Source organism: Carcharhinus amblyrhynchos, chromosome 3, assembly GCF_965287045.1.
Source record: "Carcharhinus amblyrhynchos chromosome 3, sCarAmb.v2.hapA, whole genome shotgun sequence".
Classification (NCBI taxonomy): Eukaryota; Metazoa; Chordata; class Chondrichthyes; order Carcharhiniformes; family Carcharhinidae; genus Carcharhinus; species Carcharhinus amblyrhynchos.
Window position 1 is genome coordinate 87501 of NC_137326.1, and position 18499 is coordinate 105999.

The 18499-nt window shown below is 39.2% G+C and overlaps 1 pseudogene; it reads left to right on the forward strand.

Annotated features, from left to right (window-relative positions):
- Positions 1–8871: 8871 nt before the first annotated feature.
- On the forward strand, positions 8872–13365 carry LOC145341595 (Ig heavy chain Mem5-like; annotated as a pseudogene).
- Positions 13366–18499: the final 5134 nt, after the last annotated feature.

The following is an 18499-nucleotide window of genomic DNA, read 5'->3' on the forward strand; positions in this document are numbered from 1 at the left end:
AATATTACTGAGAGATAGTGTAACTGAGAAGGGGGGAATCCTGGGCTCGTGTGCTGTTTAATTTAGAAATGTTGTTTTATTTTAATATATTTCTGTTTCTTCCCCCAAGAATTAATATGTAGATGTTACTGAGGCGGGGGAAGTCTGGGTTTCTGTGCTACTTAATTTAAACCATTTCTTGTATTCAATTAAATTTCTCTCTCTTTCCCCAAAGAAGTAATGTCTAGTTAGACAATCTCTCTGTAAGATGTGAGAAGGGGGAATCCTGGGCTCTCGTGCTGTTTCATTTAAACCTGTTGTTGTATTTTAATGAATGATTTTCTCTTCTCCCCAGGGATTTGAATTGTGAAGACTGCAATGGGACTGGGAATCCTTGGACAAGGGGCTTTTCTCCAGAGGAGGATGGATGGATGGACTGAGTCCTGTTCTATAGGCCACACGTGAGTTGTTGTCTCTTTATTGTCCCCGATCCAGGTTTAATTTTAATCTCACTTCCTCGGATGAACCAGTTCTGGTTACATTTTTTACATGTGTAAAACACCACACTTTGATCTTTATATATGCAACTTCATAATATTAGACAGGAAGACAGAGAGAGAGGAAGAGAGTGAGAGAGGCAGGGAGACAGGTATCGATCTGGGGGGAGTGTGTTAAGAGACAGAGAGGGAGAAACAGAGGAGGGGGCAGTGGAGGAGAGGTGACTGATAGAAGTGGGAATTTCATTGGGGGATCCTGTGTTAATTGACTGGCCTGTCTCTGGAGTAAATCCCCCCCCCACCCCCGGAATACTTGGATGTGTTTTAATAAATTAAATATCAGGACAGTCACGAGGTGTTTGGAAGTTCATTTCATTTGAAAATTGTTGCCATTTTGTCAGGGTTTAATAACGAGGATGTGAAAATGAATGTTCCCCTCAGTGATGAATGTCAGCAAGTCCTGGGATCTTGCTGTGCCTTTTATTGTTTACCATCAGCTTTTGTGTTTTGTCTTTAATCAAATTTCACTTTATTTTCTCTTTCTGTCTTCCAACCGAGGAGAATTCTTTCGGAAAGTTTGGGGACGCAGACAGCGAGTAGTTTTGCCGTGAGGAATCCTCGGACAAGAGCTGTAACCAGAGAGATAAATATTAATAAAAATCCCCGTGTCTTTGTCATTCATTTTCATACACAGATAGACAGGTGGGGCTTTTACACTGAGGGTTAGTGGTCTGTGTGTTGGGGGGAGTGGAGGGGGATTGATTGCGGTGGGGGGGTACAGTAATTACAAAGGGGGGGGGTTCTGTCAGTCTGGGGGGGAGGCAATTAAAGGGGGGGAGGCAATTAAAGGGGGGGAGGCAATTAAAGGGGGGGAGGCAATTAAAGGGGGGGAGGCAATTAAAGGGGGGGAGGCAATTAAAGGGGGGGAGGCAATTAAAGGGGGGGAGGCAATTAAAGGGGGGGAGGCAATTAAAGGGGGGGAGGCAATTAAAGGGAAGAGGCAATTAAAGGGGAGGTCCATTTAAAGGGGAGGTCCATTTAAAGGGGAGGTCCATTTAAAGGGGAGGTCCATTTAAAGGGGAGGTCCATTTAAAGGGGAGGTCCATTTAAAGGGGAGGTCCATTTAAAGGGGAGGTCCATTAAAGGGGAGGTCCATTTAAAGGGGAGGTCCATTAAAGGGGAGGTCCATTTAAAGGGGAGGTCCATTTAAAGGGGAGGTCCATTTAAAGGGGAGGTCCATTTAAAGGGGAGGTCCATTTAAAGGGGAGGTCCATTAAAGGGGAGGTCCATTAAAGGGGAGGTCAATTAAAGGGGAGGTCACATCAGCTCAGAGGAATCTATCGGGAGGACAGCACTTGGGGCGAAAAAAAAAGTCAGAAAAAAAAAGTCAGAAAAAAAAAGTCAGAAAAAAAAAGTCAGAAAAAAAAAGTCAGAAAAAAAAAGTCAGAAAAAAAAAGTCAGAAAAAAAAAGTCAGAAAAAAAAAGTCAGAAAAAAAAAGTCAGAAAAAAAAAGTCAGAAAAAAAAAGTCAGAAAAAAAAAGTCAGAAAAAAAAAGTCAGAAAAAAAAAGTCAGAAAAAAAAAGTCAGAAAAAAAAAGTCAGAAAAAAAAAGTCAGAAAAAAAAAGTCAGAAAAAAAAAGTCAGAAAAAAAAAGTCAGAAAAAAAAAGTCAGAAAAAAAAAGTCAGAAAAAAAAAGTCAGAAAAAAAAAGTCAGAAAAAAAAAGTCAGAAAAAAAAAGTCAGAAAAAAAAAGTCAGAAAAAAAAAGTCAGAAAAAAAAAGTCAGAAAAAAAAAGTCAGAAAAAAAAAGTCAGAAAAAAAAAGTCAGAAAAAAAAAGTCAGAAAAAAAAAGTCAGAAAAAAAAAGTCAGAAAAAAAAAGTCAGAAAAAAAAAGTCAGAAAAAAAAGTCAGAAAAAAAAAGTCAGAAAAAAAAAGTCAGAAAAAAAAGTCAGAAAAAAAAAGTCAGAAAAAAAAGTCAGAAAAAAAAAGTCAGAAAAAAAAAGTCAGAAAAAAAAAGTCAGAAAAAAAAAGTCAGAAAAAAAAAGTCAGAAAAAAAAAGTCAGAAAAAAAAAGTCAGAAAAAAAAAGTCAGAAAAAAAAAGTCAGAAAAAAAAAGTCAGAAAAAAAAAGTCAGAAAAAAAAAGTCAGAAAAAAAAAGTCAGAAAAAAAAAGTCAGAAAAAAAAAGTCAGAAAAAAAAAGTCAGAAAAAAAAAGTCAGAAAAAAAAAGTCAGAAAAAAAAAGTCAGAAAAAAAAAGTCAGAAAAAAAAAGTCAGAAAAAAAAAGTCAGAAAAAAAAAGTCAGAAAAAAAAAGTCAGAAAAAAAAAGTCAGAAAAAAAAAGTCAGAAAAAAAAAGTCAGAAAAAAAAAGTCAGAAAAAAAAAGTCAGAAAAAAAAAGTCAGAAAAAAAAAGTCAGAAAAAAAAAGTCAGAAAAAAAAAGTCAGAAAAAAAAAGTCAGAAAAAAAAAGTCAGAAAAAAAAAGTCAGAAAAAAAAAGTCAGAAAAAAAAAGTCAGAAAAAAAAGTCAGAAAAAAAAAGTCAGAAAAAAAAAGTCAGAAAAAAAAGTCAGAAAAAAAAGTCAGAAAAAAAAGTCAGAAAAAAAAAGTCAGAAAAAAAAAGTCAGAAAAAAAAAGTCAGAAAAAAAAAGTCAGAAAAAAAAAGTCAGAAAAAAAAAGTCAGAAAAAAAAAGTCAGAAAAAAAAAGTCAGAAAAAAAAAGTCAGAAAAAAAAAGTCAGAAAAAAAAAGTCAGAAAAAAAAAGTCAGAAAAAAAAAGTCAGAAAAAAAAAGTCAGAAAAAAAAAGTCAGAAAAAAAAAGTCAGAAAAAAAAAGTCAGAAAAAAAAAGTCAGAAAAAAAAAGTCAGAAAAAAAAAGTCAGAAAAAAAAAGTCAGAAAAAAAAAGTCAGAAAAAAAAAGTCAGAAAAAAAAAGTCAGAAAAAAAAAGTCAGAAAAAAAAAGTCAGAAAAAAAAAGTCAGAAAAAAAAAGTCAGAAAAAAAAAGTCAGAAAAAAAAAGTCAGAAAAAAAAAGTCAGAAAAAAAAAGTCAGAAAAAAAAAGTCAGAAAAAAAAAGTCAGAAAAAAAAAGTCAGAAAAAAAAAGTCAGAAAAAAAAAGTCAGAAAAAAAAAGTCAGAAAAAAAAAGTCAGAAAAAAAAAGTCAGAAAAAAAAAGTCAGAAAAAAAAAGTCAGAAAAAAAAAGTCAGAAAAAAAAAGTCAGAAAAAAAAAGTCAGAAAAAAAAAGTCAGAAAAAAAAAGTCAGAAAAAAAAAGTCAGAAAAAAAAAGTCAGAAAAAAAAAGTCAGAAAAAAAAAGTCAGAAAAAAAAAGTCAGAAAAAAAAAGTCAGAAAAAAAAAGTCAGAAAAAAAAAGTCAGAAAAAAAAGTCAGAAAAAAAAAGTCAGAAAAAAAAAGACAGAAAAAAAAAGACAGAAAAAAAAAGACAGAAAAAAAAAGACAGAAAAAAAAAGACAGAAAAAAAAAGACAGAAAAAAAAAGACAGAAAAAAAAAGACAGAAAAAAAAAGACAGAAAAAAAAAGACAGAAAAAAAAAGACAGAAAAAAAAAGACAGAAAAAAAAAGACAGAAAAAAAAAGACAGAAAAAAAAAGACAGAAAAAAAAAGACAGAAAAAAAAAGACAGAAAAAAAAAGACAGAAAAAAAAAGACAGAAAAAAAAAGACAGAAAAAAAAAGACAGAAAAAAAAAGACAGAAAAAAAAAGACAGAAAAAAAAAGACAGAAAAAAAAAGACAGAAAAAAAAAGACAGAAAAAAAAAGACAGAAAAAAAAAGACAGAAAAAAAAAGACAGAAAAAAAAAGACAGAAAAAAAAGACAGAAAAAAAAAGACAGAAAAAAAAAGACAGAAAAAAAAAGACAGAAAAAAAAAGACAGAAAAAAAAAGACAGAAAAAAAAAGACAGAAAAAAAAAGACAGAAAAAAAAAGACAGAAAAAAAAAGTCAGAAAAAAAAAGTCAGAAAAAAAAAGTCAGAAAAAAAAAGTCAGAAAAAAAAAGTCAGAAAAAAAAAGTCAGAAAAAAAAAGACAGAAAAAAAAAGACAGAAAAAAAAAGTCAGAAAAAAAAGACAGAAAAAAAAAGTCAGAAAAAAAAAGTCAGAAAAAAAAAGTCAGAAAAAAAAAGTCAGAAAAAAAAAGTCAGAAAAAAAAAGTCAGAAAAAAAAAGTCAGAAAAAAAAAGTCAGAAAAAAAAAGTCAGAAAAAAAAAGTCAGAAAAAAAAAGTCAGAAAAAAAAAGTCAGAAAAAAAAGTCAGAAAAAAAAAGTCAGAAAAAAAAAGACAGAAAAAAAAAGACAGAAAAAAAAAGACAGAAAAAAAAAGACAGAAAAAAAAAGACAGAAAAAAAAAGACAGAAAAAAAAAGACAGAAAAAAAAAGACAGAAAAAAAAAGACAGAAAAAAAAAGACAGAAAAAAAAAGACAGAAAAAAAAAGACAGAAAAAAAAAGACAGAAAAAAAAAGACAGAAAAAAAAAGACAGAAAAAAAAAGACAGAAAAAAAAAGACAGAAAAAAAAAGACAGAAAAAAAAAGACAGAAAAAAAAAGACAGAAAAAAAAAGACAGAAAAAAAAAGACAGAAAAAAAAAGACAGAAAAAAAAAGACAGAAAAAAAAAGACAGAAAAAAAAAGACAGAAAAAAAAAGACAGAAAAAAAAAGACAGAAAAAAAAAGACAGAAAAAAAAAGACAGAAAAAAAAAGACAGAAAAAAAAGACAGAAAAAAAAAGACAGAAAAAAAAAGACAGAAAAAAAAAGACAGAAAAAAAAAGACAGAAAAAAAAAGACAGAAAAAAAAAGACAGAAAAAAAAAGACAGAAAAAAAAAGACAGAAAAAAAAAGTCAGAAAAAAAAAGTCAGAAAAAAAAAGTCAGAAAAAAAAAGTCAGAAAAAAAAAGTCAGAAAAAAAAAGTCAGAAAAAAAAAGACAGAAAAAAAAAGACAGAAAAAAAAAGACAGAAAAAAAAAGACAGAAAAAAAAAGACAGAAAAAAAAAGACAGAAAAAAAAAGACAGAAAAAAAAAGACAGAAAAAAAAAGACAGAAAAAAAAAGACAGAAAAAAAAAGACAGAAAAAAAAAGACAGAAAAAAAAAGACAGAAAAAAAAAGACAGAAAAAAAAAGACAGAAAAAAAAAGACAGAAAAAAAAAGACAGAAAAAAAAAGACAGAAAAAAAAAGACAGAAAAAAAAAGACAGAAAAAAAAAGACAGAAAAAAAAAGACAGAAAAAAAAAGACAGAAAAAAAAAGACAGAAAAAAAAAGACAGAAAAAAAAAGTCAGAAAAAAAAAGACAGAAAAAAAAAGACAGAAAAAAAAAGACAGAAAAAAAAAGACAGAAAAAAAAAGACAGAAAAAAAAAGACAGAAAAAAAAAGACAGAAAAAAAAAGACAGAAAAAAAAAGTCAGAAAAAAAAAGACAGAAAAAAAAAGACAGAAAAAAAAAGACAGAAAAAAAAAGACAGAAAAAAAAAGACAGAAAAAAAAAGACAGAAAAAAAAAGACAGAAAAAAAAAGACAGAAAAAAAAAGACAGAAAAAAAACAGAAGAAAAAAGACAGAAGAAAAAAGACAGAAGAAAAAAGACAGAAGAAAAAAGACAGAAGAAAAAAGACAGAAAGAAAAAGACAGAAAGAAAAAGACAGAAGAAAAAAGACAGAAGATAAAAGACAGAAGATAAAAGACAGAAGAAAAAAGACAGAAGAAAAAAGACAGAAGAAAAAAGACAGAAGAAAAAAGACAGAAAGAAAAAGACAGAAAGAAAAAGACGGGAAAAAAACACAGAGGGAAAAAGAGACAGAGGGAAAATAAAGACAGAGGGAAAATAAAGACAGAGGGAAAATAAAGACAGAGGGAAAATAAAGACAGAGGGAAAATAAAGACAGAGGGAAAATAAAAGAGGGAAAATAAAGACAGAGGGAAAATAAAGACAGGGAAAATAAAGACAGAGGGAAAATAAAGACAGAGGGAAAATAAAGACAGAGGGAAAATAAAGACAGAGGGAAAATAAAGACAGAGGGAAAATAAAGACAGAGGGAAAATAAAGAGAGGGAAAATAAAGAGAGGGAAAATAAAGAGAGGGAAAATAAAGAGAGGGAAAATAAAGAGAGGGAAAATAAAGAGAGGGAAAATAAAGAGAGGGAAAATAAAGAGAGGGAAAATAAAGAGAGGGAAAATAAAGACAGAGGGAAAATAAAGACAGAGGGAAAATAAAGACAGAGGGAAAATAAAGACAGAGGGAAAATAAAGACAGAGGGAAAATAAAAGAGGGAAAATAAAAGAGGGAAAATAAAAGAGGGAAAATAAAAGAGGGAAAATAAAAGTCAGGGAAAATAAAAGTCAGGGAAAATAAAAGTCAGGGAAAATAAAAGTCAGGGAAAATAAAAGTCAGGGAAAATAAAAGTCAGGCAGAGAAAATAAAAGTCAGGCAGAGAAAATAAAAGTCAGGGAAAATAAAAGTCAGGCAGAGAAAATAAAAGTCAGGCAGAGAAAATAAAAGTCAGGGAAAATAAAAGTCAGGCAGAGAAAATAAAAGTCAGGCAGAGAAAATATAAGTCAGGCAGAGAAAATATAAGTCAGGCAGAGAAAATATAAGTCAGGCAGAGAAAATATAAGTCAGGCAGAGAAAATAAAAGTCAGGCAGAGAAAATAAAAGTCAGGGAGAGAAAATAAAAGTCAGGGAGAGAAAATACAAGTCAGGGAGAGAAAATAAAGAGACAGGGAGAGAAAATAAAAGACAGGGATAGAAAATAAAGACACAGGGAGAGAAAATAAAGAGACAGGGAGAGAAAATAAAAGACAGGGAGAGAAAATAAAAGACAGGGAGAGAAAATAAAAGACAGGGAGAGAAAATAAAGACAGAGAGGGAAAATAAAGACAGAGAGGGAAAATAAAGACAGAGAGGGAAAATAAAGACAGAGAGGGAAAATAAAGACAGTAAAAAGACAAACAGGACTGAGAGGGAAAGATTAAGATTCGGAGGGAAAGATTAAGATTCGGAGGGAAAGATTAAGATTCGGAGGGAAAGATTAAGATTCGGAGGGAAAGATTAAGATTCGGAGGGAAAGATTAAGATTCGGAGGGAAAGATTAAGATTCGGAGGGAAAGATTAAGATTCGGAGGGAAAGATTAAGAATGAGAGGGAAAGATTAAGAATGAGAGGGAAAGATTAAGAATGAGAGGGAAAGATTAAGAATGAGAGGGAAAGATTAAGAATGAGAGGGAAAGATTAAGAATGAGAGGGAAAGATTCAGAATGAGAGGGAAAGATTCAGAATGAGAGGGAAAGATTCAGACTGAGAGGGAAAGATTAAGAATGAGAGGGAAAGATTAAGAATGAGAGGGAAAGATTAAGAATGAGAGGGAAAGATTCAGAATGAGAGGGAAAGATTCAGAATGAGAGGGAAAGATTCAGAATGAGAGGGAAAGATTCAGACTGAGAGGAGAAAGATTAAGATTGAGAGGGAAAGATTAAGACTGAGAAAGACTGAGAGGGAGATTGAGAGGAGGCTGCAAACAGACAGAGAAAAGCAGGGCTGAGGTGGGAAAGAGACGCAGACACAAAGTGAAGAGGTTCATACTCACCAGCGCACATCTTTTCCCTCGGTGATCTCTCCAACTCCTTCCATTCCCTCTCCCATGGTGGCGGAGACAGATCCTGGGCCAGGGGCTTTGTGCTGGATAAAGGGGAGGGGGGTTAAAATCTCAGAGCTGGAACTCCATGCTGCGCACACACACACACTGACTCACTCACACAGACACACAGCTTACCTGATACTTACCCAGCCACGCGGAGACAGAGACAGAACAATGGAACCCCAGCCTTTTTGTAACCTCCACGCACACTGTCCACACCTCCCCAATCAAACCCCATCCAACCACATCTCCTACACCTCACCTGGACACACCTCCTGCAGGTATGGCCCAGTCCAACACCAGCCTGTCTCTGAGTGTGTGGGGGGGTTGTGTGTGTGGGTTAGTGAGCACCAGGTAAATGGTTTATTCCAAGGCTAACTCGCAGCTCTGCACTGCCCGGCAGGCCAGGTCTGAATGTGGACTGTACAACTTGTTCACCCAGGGCTCCATCGGCTACAGGTTTCTCCCCTTTACTGATTCCTGCAAAGTTGCCTTTCCCTTAAGTTGCTTGAACTGTAACAATTTCTTGCAAAGTTATTTGTTGTCTCATTTACTAATTCCACTCCTGAATTACAATGTCATCTGTCTGTTGTTGTCTGTCCGGGTGTCTGAATGTGTGTTACAAGCACTAGCTGGGGGACGGGGAGGGAAAGAATCAGAGTGAAGTTTCTGTCTGCTAAGTGCTGTAAATGTGTCTTTAACCAGCAGCTCTGCAGAGACAGAGATACAGGATTTTAAACTCACTGGGACCCAGAAGGATGTACGTGGCGTGAGAATTGGAAGAAACCAGGTTGTCAGGATACGGAAAGGTGGAAGGAAAATATCAAGTCAAAGAACTGAAAGTACAAAGGCGTCCCGGAGGCTCCCTGAAACTGAGCTGTAAAACCAGCGGTTTAAATCTTGGCAGCTACTGGATGGACTGGATCCGGCAGGTTCCCGGACAGGGGGCTCGAGTGTCTGCTTACCTACTATCGTTCATCCAGCACTAATTACTACACGCCATCAATTCAGGGTCGATTTACTGCGTCCACAGACACTTCAAGCAACATCTTCTCTTTGGAGATGACGAGCCTGAAGACTGGAGACACGGCCATCTATTACTGGGGATATCAGCATCTTCCATCATAACCTGAAGGTCAGGATCTGTTTTCAATGCAGTATGATCGAGGCTGGTCAGAAGCAAACTATAATGGTGTTTAAAATAAAGAGTAACACAGAAAGCATTTAACAGTAAAACTTCCCAAACTCACCCATATAACTGGTCAGCTTTTCACTGCCTTTATATTCATTGTAGTTTCAGCAATCCGACATACGATATATTACTCTTTTTAATATTTCTGATAGATTGTGTTATATAAACAGTTGCCTACATTTCCCATTCGAGCAAAACCAATGGTCCGTTTGAAGTGAATATTGAACAGCACGACTGAACAGAGTGAGTGCACTGGTGTGTGTGTCACTGTGATACTCTACGGGGGTCACAGCGCTGAGAAAAGCGCCATCCTCATACAGAAACCTCAGAAAAGGTCCTTGCTTAAATTTGTGACCAATGCTATTGCCGAATGCCAAAGTACATGAGGGTTCAACAAAATAATACTTAGAAGCAGTACTTTTTTTATGATGTAAAATGCTTCAAGTTTATTGTTATTGATTTACACGCTGGATGTGCACAGAGAGTGTAAAAGTTTCTAACCCCCTTTATCAATATCATGACCAGTCGAAATTGAACTATCTCACTGAGTCACCCTTAACGAGCTGCAAACAGGCTTTTGAAATAGCAGTGAAATTAACTGTCTGTACTTCACAGCTAACTGTCCGCCTCAGTATTGGTCATGCTGTGTCTCACTGTGATAGCTGGAGCTACACAGCAGTTACTGTCAATACAAAAAACCCTCAGCACTGATTGATTGAAACTGGATCAGTGTCACTTTTACATCCAAACTGTAATCACAGTACAATACTATTTATGTCCAGCACTGACCACATGGCAAGAATAAACATGGAAAATCTTGATAGTTACTCAATTATCGATGTGCGTTTTCAACAACATGTTCACGTGTAACTCTGTGAAATATAAAACATTAGGGTCATTTAGGAATGTCAAATGATATCCAAAGATCCAATTATAATCTAATGAACGTTAATTGTCTTTGCTTTTCCTTGGGTTTGTGGATATTTAAAGTAACGGTGATTTTGTGTCTATTCTGTGCAGGGACGGTTATTTTATGACACAGCCAACGGAATGTGACACTGTGATGCTTTCGACTACTGGGGACAAGGGACCATGGTGACGGTGACTACAGGTAAGAACCATCCACTTATTGAGTAACTGGTTTACATGTGTCTTTGTTTTATATTTTTATCTGTACTAATAATCCATTTGGTAACAGAAATGTGAGTTTGGCGGATTCTCGGTTGAGAATTGTTACAATGTTTCCTGTGACTCTGCTGCGAAGGGGTTTTAGAATTCAGCTCTTTCTGCACAATAGCTGCTGCTGAGGGATTCAATCCCAAATTGTTGGGATTTGGTGTTTATCTGTTGTGGTTACTGTGTGGTTAGGGTTACTTTCAAATCTAAATGTCTGTTAAACAATTCAGCGTTTCTGCAGTGCTTCATCTCGGCGACATCTAGTGGCTGCGGGTTGAACCATCTACTGCACCAGTGTTTGAAATTTAAACCAAACAATTAAAATAATCTAGAATTTGTATATTTAGCCAGTGAAAATGTTCCACTCACTCACAATGCTGGTGCTGCTGTGCAATATTTTCTGCTTATTCTAAACATTAATTAGTTTGGTGATGGGCGAATTGGCTGGAATTTATATTGAACATTTCTGTAAATGTTACATTTGATTCTGTTGAAAGTGTTTGTAGAATTGTGCTGCTTCTGCATGAAGCGGGCTTCAGTCTGTCAGTGATGCGTTTTTTTCTGTGGTGAGGAGATTATGTATCTGGGTGACTCTAAACACGTAAAATTTGTGAATTAATTTAGTGTTTCTGCATTGTTTGAACTCAGTGACACTGAGCTGTTACACGCTTTGATTGAATATGAACATTCTGCGGGTTCGCAACTGTTTGATGCGTGACTGCAGACATAAATAAAGCAGGCTTTATTGTGTTTGTATGTTTAAAATCTTTACTGATATCGGCTTACGCCACTCGTTCAGAACATAGTTTGTCACTGCATTTACAATTTGGGGTCCCTGCAATGTTTAATCTCGGTGATATTTGATGGCTGGAACTTTTACCTTCCAAATGTTTAAATATGGTGACATCTAGTGGCCGCGGGTTGAACCATCTACTGCACCAGTGCTTGAAATTTAAACCAAAAAATTAAAATAATCTAGAATTTCTATATTTATCCAGTGAAAATGTTCCACTCACTCACAATGCTGGTGCTGCTGTATAATATTTTCTGCTTATTCTAAACATTAATTGGAATTTATATTAAACATTTCTGTAAATGTTATACCTGATCCTGTTGAAAGTGTTTCTAGAGTGTGACAGAGATACAGACAGATACAGAGAAAGAGCAGAGAGCCGGGGGAGAGGGCACAGAGCTGGAGGGAAGTGTAGAGAACCAGGTGGAAATACAGAGAGCCGGATAAAAGGGGAAAAGAGCCACTGCGACAGGCAGAGAGCCAGGGGAAAGGGCAAAGAGCTGGGGAAATGGGCAGAGAGCGGGTGCTGGATGGGCGGACTGAGGGGGTTCAGAATAGAGCTAGCACCACAATCAGCTCATCTGTAATCTCAGTGAATGATGGAGGAAACTTCAGGGCCCGAATGGGAATCTCTAGGTATTAATGTGTGATCCTTCAATGAGTCAATGTTGGATTTATTTGAATTTATAATCACATTGCGAGTTTCCTGATCATTCAGTAAGTATTCATTCCGGAGGTATTTTTGAAGCAAAGTCACTAATCTCTGGTTTGTGCAGTGAGAGGCAGTGAGTTGGACAGAGGAAGGGGCACCAATCAGTTTGAAACCAGGCAATTTCCAAAACTAGTGTGGAGATGCCGGAGTGAGGTTGGTGTGGGCACAGGAAGGATTCTCACAACACCAGGTTAAAGTCCAACAGGTTTATTTGGAATCACAAGCTGTTGGAGCTCCCTCATCAGGTGAGTGGATAGTCTGAATGAAGGGAGAACTTCTTCATCACAAAGTGTTGTTGTTTGAGAAATAAACAGCGGTTTGTCACACACTGCTGTTGTTGAGAAATAAATAGTTGCTGCAATAATGGGGAACATTTTTGCTGTTCCCTGTTAATCCAATGAATGACACGTCATTGTGAGACTAACAGAATGTGTTTTTTTTCTTCCTAATTTGATAGAAGTGAAGACAGGGATATGAGTTTCTACAGAGATGACAATTCCCAAATGATAGAAGTAACATCATCTCAAAGGCGGATGAAAGATTTCATCGGGAAATATTAGGGATAAGTTCATAATTCTAATCAGTGTTGGAGATAGAAACATAGAAAATACAAGCTGGAGTAGGCCATTTGGCCCTTTGGGACTACTCCGCCATTCACTTTGGTCAGAGCTCATCACTATCCTGATCACACCTACTACCCATATCCCTTCATCCCTTTAACACCAAGAGCTATATCTAATATAGAAACCTATTTGTAACAATATGTTTGATGACTTAATAAATGCAAGTAAGAGTCTAACTTGTTCAATTGGCCATTCTTTCCCAGCGAAACAATCTCCGCCCAATCTCTACGGCCTGGTCTCCCCCTGTCAGCGACACAACTCCGACGGCTCCATCACCTTCGGATGTTTGGCGATGGATTACTCTCCAGATGTCTCCAAAGTGACCTGGAAGATAAATGGGCAAACGGTCCCCAGTGGATTTAAGCCTTACCCGTCAGTGAGAAATACGGATGGAAGCTACACCCTGAGCAGCCAGTTAACCATCAGCGACTCAGCGGGAGAATGTCCCAGAATTGACTGTGAGGTTCGACACATCAGCACAGTCAAGAGCGTTGAAATACCATGTAAGTGTTGCACATTTTCCTGATATCTAACCAGTGGTTTCATTGTCTCCAGAATTCTCCAGTTTATTGACATTTACTGTACATTTTCTGCAGATCCAAATCCGCGGGAACCGGTCGTCTCTGTCCTCCTGCCCTCGGCAGAAGACGTCTCCGCTCAGAACAAAGAACAAAGAACAACACAGCGCGGGAAACAGGCCCTTCGGCCCAACGAGCCCGCGCCACCGTCCCACTGTCTCAGTGACCTATTCATGATTTTAGTCGACGCCTAATGTGCGAGGATCAGGGAGGTCCAATTTAGGGACAATTTAGTACCCAATCAATCAGCCTAAAAGCACATCTTTGGGGATGTGGGAGGAAACCGGAGCACCCGGAGGAAACCCACGCAACCACGGGGAGAACGTGCAAACTCCCACAGACACAGGCCCAAATCCATGTGTCCGCACAGCAACAGAGATAGTCTCTGAGCTGTCGTGTTGCCCTCGAGATGGTCCAGTTTAAGCACACTAACGACATGAAGCAATAGGCAACTCCCGAAGCAACGTCCAAGAGCAGCCCACTACAACCTGCCGCATGCATGCCCCTTGCTGGACTTAAATGCCTGTGGAGACAAAAAAATTCATTATTAAACAGGCAAAGACTAACATCCCTGAGGCAAAACGTATTCCCAAGCCTGCAATGTTTAGTAAGGCCTACTATATCCCCCTATATGTAGCCCGCTCATGTGGCTGTCTAAGTGACTCTTAAACAACCCTAGCGTGCCTGCTTCCACCACCTTACTCGGCAGTGCATTCCACACCCCCACTACCCTTTGCGTGAAAAACTGCCCTCTAATATTTGTCTTATACCTAGCCCCCCTCACCCTAAGCCCGTGACCCCTCGTTCTATCCATTTCTAATAGCGGAAAAAGCTTACCACCATTTACTCTATCTATCCCCTTCATAATCTTATAAACCTCTATTAGATCCCCCCTCAGCCGACATCTCTCAAGGGAAAACAGCCCAAGTTCGTTCAATCTTTCCTCGTAAGACAGCCCTCCCATACCAGGCAGCATCCTGGTAAATCTCCTCTGCACTCTCTCCAGGATCTCTACATCCTTCCGGTAGTACGGCGACCAGAACTGGACGCAGTACTCCAAGTGAGGCCTAACCAATGTTCTATACAACTGCAACATCAGACTCCTACTCTTATATTCTATACCTCTTCCTATGAAGGCTAACATACCATACGCTTTCCTCATCACATTCTGCACCTGCACCGACACCTTCAGGGACTTGTGCACTTGCACCCCCAGGTCTCTCTGCGTATCTATACTCCGGATAGTTCTACCTTTTATCGTATAACTCCCCTCCACATTATTCCGGCCAAAGTGCATCACCTCGCATTACTCCGGATTAAATTCCATTTGCCGTCTATCTGCCCAATCTACCAGCCTGTCTATGTGCTGTTGCATTGCCAGGCACTGCTCCTCAGTACCCGCCAATCCAACCATCTTAGTGTCATCAGCAAATTTGCTGATCACACCACCTACCCCCTCTTCCAAGTCATTAATATATACCACAAATAGAAGAGGTCCTAGTACCGAGCCCTGCGGCACACCACTGTTGACAGACCTCCAATTGGAAAAGGAGCCTTCCACTACTACTCGCTGTCTTCTCCTCCCAAGCCAGTTCTCCACCCATCTACATACCTGGCCTTGTATCCCATGAGCCTTCACCTTTTCTATCAGCCTACCATGAGGGACCTTGTCAAACGCCTGACTGAAATCCATATAGACGACATCAACGGCTTGTCCTTCGTCAACCGTTTTTGTCACCTCTTCAAAAAATTCCACTAGATTCGTAAGGCACGACCTCCCTGTAACGAAGCCATGCTGCGTATCCCTGATCAGATTGCAGCGCTCCAGATGTTCATACATCCTATCCTTGAGGATCCTCTCCATTAGCTTGCCTATAACTGAAGTCAAGCTCACCGGCCTATAATTCCCTGGGTTATCCCTCTGACCCTTCTTAAACAACGGTACTACATTTGCAATCCGCCAATCCTCTGGGACCTCACCACTGTCCAAAGAAGAGACAAAGATTTGCGTCAGAGGCCCAGCAATTTCATCCCTCACCTCCCTTAACAGCCTGGGATAGATGCCATCAGGCACCGGAGATTTATCCGTCTTTATACTGTCTAAAAGTCCCAACACCTCTTCCCTCGTGATGACTATTTCCCTCAACGGATCCTCAACCTCCTCAAGCACAGCACCAGACATCAGGCCCCTCTCCTGCGTGAATACCGACGCAAAGTATTCATTCACAATCTCCCCCATTCCCCCAGGCTCCAAGCATAGTTCCCCTCCTCTGTCCCTGAGAGGACCAATCTTCCCTCTAACCATCCTTTTATTTCTAACATAGGAGTAAAATGCCTTAGGATTTTCTTTAATCCTACCCGCCAAAGCCATTTCGTGGCCCCTTTTTGCCTTTCTGATGCCCCTTTTAAGTTCTCTCCTACATTCTCTGTATTCTTCTAACGCTATCTCTGTTCTCAAATGCCTAGATCTAATGTACGCCTCCCTCTTCCTCCTGACCAGGTCCTCAATATCCCTAGTTACCCACGGCTCTCTAATCCTACCCTTCCCATCCTTCCTCTTGACCGGCACGTCTTTCCTGCAAAGATTTTAGTTTTCCCTTCAGAGACTCCCACATACCCAGCGTCGACCTGCCATCAAACAGCTTACCCCAGTCCGTATCTTTAAGATCCTGCCTAATCCGGTTGTATTTAGCCCTCCCCCAGTTTAACACCCTCCCCTTAGGACAGGCTTCATCTTTATCCATTAATATCTTAAACCAGACAGAGTTGTGGTCACTGTTAGCCACATGCTCTCCTACTTCAACGTCAACCACCTGCCCAGGCTCATTCCCCAGAACCAAGTCCAGTGTAGCCCCCTCTCTGGTCGGGCTATCCACATACTGCTCCAGGGATCCTTCCATTACACACTGTACAAATTCCTCCCCGTCAGCACCCTCTGATCTCGGCACCTTCCAGTCTACCCCGGGGAGATTAAAATCTCCCACTACCACCACCCTATTCTTCCTGCACTTATCTAGAATGTCCCTGCTTATCCCTTCTTCCACAGCCCTCGGGCTGTTGGGCGGTCTGTAGTACACACCCAACATAGTAACATCTCCCTTCCTATTCCTCAACTCCACCCATAGCGACTCGATTCCTATGTCCTCTACACCTCCCTCCCTCTGCACTGCTATGATGCAATCCTTAACTAACAACGCCACTCCCCCACCTCTCAGCGACCCACCCCTATCACGCCTGAAGCACTTATACCCGGGAACATTCAACTGCCAGTCCTGCCCTTCCTTTAACCAAGTCTCTGTCACCGCCACGACTTCCAACTTCCTTTCGAACATTATTGCCTTCAGTTCATCTGTTTTGCCAGTCACACTCCTAGCATTGAAACACATGTACCGAAGACCCTCAGAAACAATCCGATCCTTCTTCCTACCCTCCGGGCTTACCCTATCCCCAATCCCAGTTCTGTCCACCTCCCCACCCCCCCTCCATATTAGTTTAAACCCTGCCGAAACACTCCAGCCAACCTTCCAGCTAAGATATGCATGCCCTTCCCAGTTAACTGTACCCCATCCCTCTTGTATATTTGCCCCTCTTTCATAAAGACTTCCCAGTGGTCTACGAATCTAAAACCCTCTGCCCTACACCAATCCTTCAACCACGCATTTAGTTGGAGTATCTCATTATTTCTAGCCCTGCTAGCCCCAGGCACCGGCAGCAGCCCAGAGAACGCCACCCTGGAGGCCCTACATTTCAGCCTAGCCCCCAACTCCCTGAACTGCCTACGTATGTCCCCCCTGCACTTTGTTCCTACATCCTTCTCTCCTACGTGCACTATCACATCAGACTCAGTCCCTCCACCCTTCAAAATTCCCTCTACCCTTTCTGAAACATCCTGTACCCCTGCTCCAGGGAGGCAGACTACCATCCTGGAGTCCCGCTTTTGCCCACAGAACCACCTGTCAATCCCTTTGACTTTCCCATCCCCCACCACTATCTCACACCCTGCACTCTTCCCTTCCTCCGAGGTATTCTGATCTCCCTCCCTTGCCTTCTCTACCCCAGCTGTCACCCCACCCTTGATATTCCGGGGTCATTCCTCTGGGGCGGTCCTAGTGCTATAACTCCTTTTCTTTTTGCTCTTCCTAACTGTTTCATCTCCCTCAGCTGCTTAGTGAGAGGTTTCTCCCCCCGAGAGATCTTCGTCAAGTGGAACCTCAACGACAAGCCGGTGAATCCCGGCAACTACAGGAACACCGAGGTGGTGGCGGAGAACGGCGATAGCTCCTTCTTCATGTACAGCCTGTTATCCATTGCAGCAGAGGAATGGTCCAGCGGCGCTTCTTACTCCTGTGTGGTGGGACATGAGGCCATCCCCTTGAAGATCACCAACAAAACAGTTGACAAATCCAGCGGTAAACCCAGTTTTGTGAACATTTCCCTTGCACTGATGGACACGGTTAATTCATGTCACTGAGAGTCACTCACTTGCATTAAAAACTACAATAAAAAGAATAAAAACATTTTCCTCTAACAATCAATGAAATACCCAATTGTTGAACTGGTTGCTTTTCAGTTTTACTTCCATATCTTTGATTTGAGTCAGATATTTTCATGTCTGGAACCCAACATTGTTGACCCAGTGCTCCCAGCGGAGATAGACACTGGGTCAGGGATAGAATAGAGCACATTCATTACAGGATTCTGCAAAATATCTTCACTGACTCTCCTCCCGCTGAGGGGGAAACAATCCCACATTTTTAACATGTCTGACACACAAACACAACATTTAGATCTCTGTGTCCCTGCTTCTCTCATTGACCACCTCTTTAAGCTGCTGCACCGCACCCACTGGGAACTGAAGTGAGGGTCACACACAAAAAACCATGGAGAAATATTCCCCCCATCGGATTGAGGGAGAGTGAAATTGTTAACATCCTGGATTCCCACTAACCCAGCAGAGAGAGGGGAGGAGCAGGAGCTAATCCATGTCCCAAAACTTCCTCAATGAAAAGAGGAGGAATGTCATTATTGAATCCACTCACCTCCACCTCTTCAGTGGTTCGAACCATCTGGGACATTGTACCACCGGGTAGAGAGAGGGAAGCTCTGGGCTCACTCTCCTCCCTCTCCTGTGTTTGGAAGGGAACAGTTCTCTACTATAAGGACCCAGTTGCCAACAGTACAAATTAGTTTCCGGTTTACTTGCTACAGATTTTGAAGTATCATTATCTTAATCATTGAAGTATAAATATACTAATGCAACATAATTTTAAAATGTCTCAACACTCCTGTTCCTGTTAACCATGTGCTGGCATTGATTTCCCACAATAC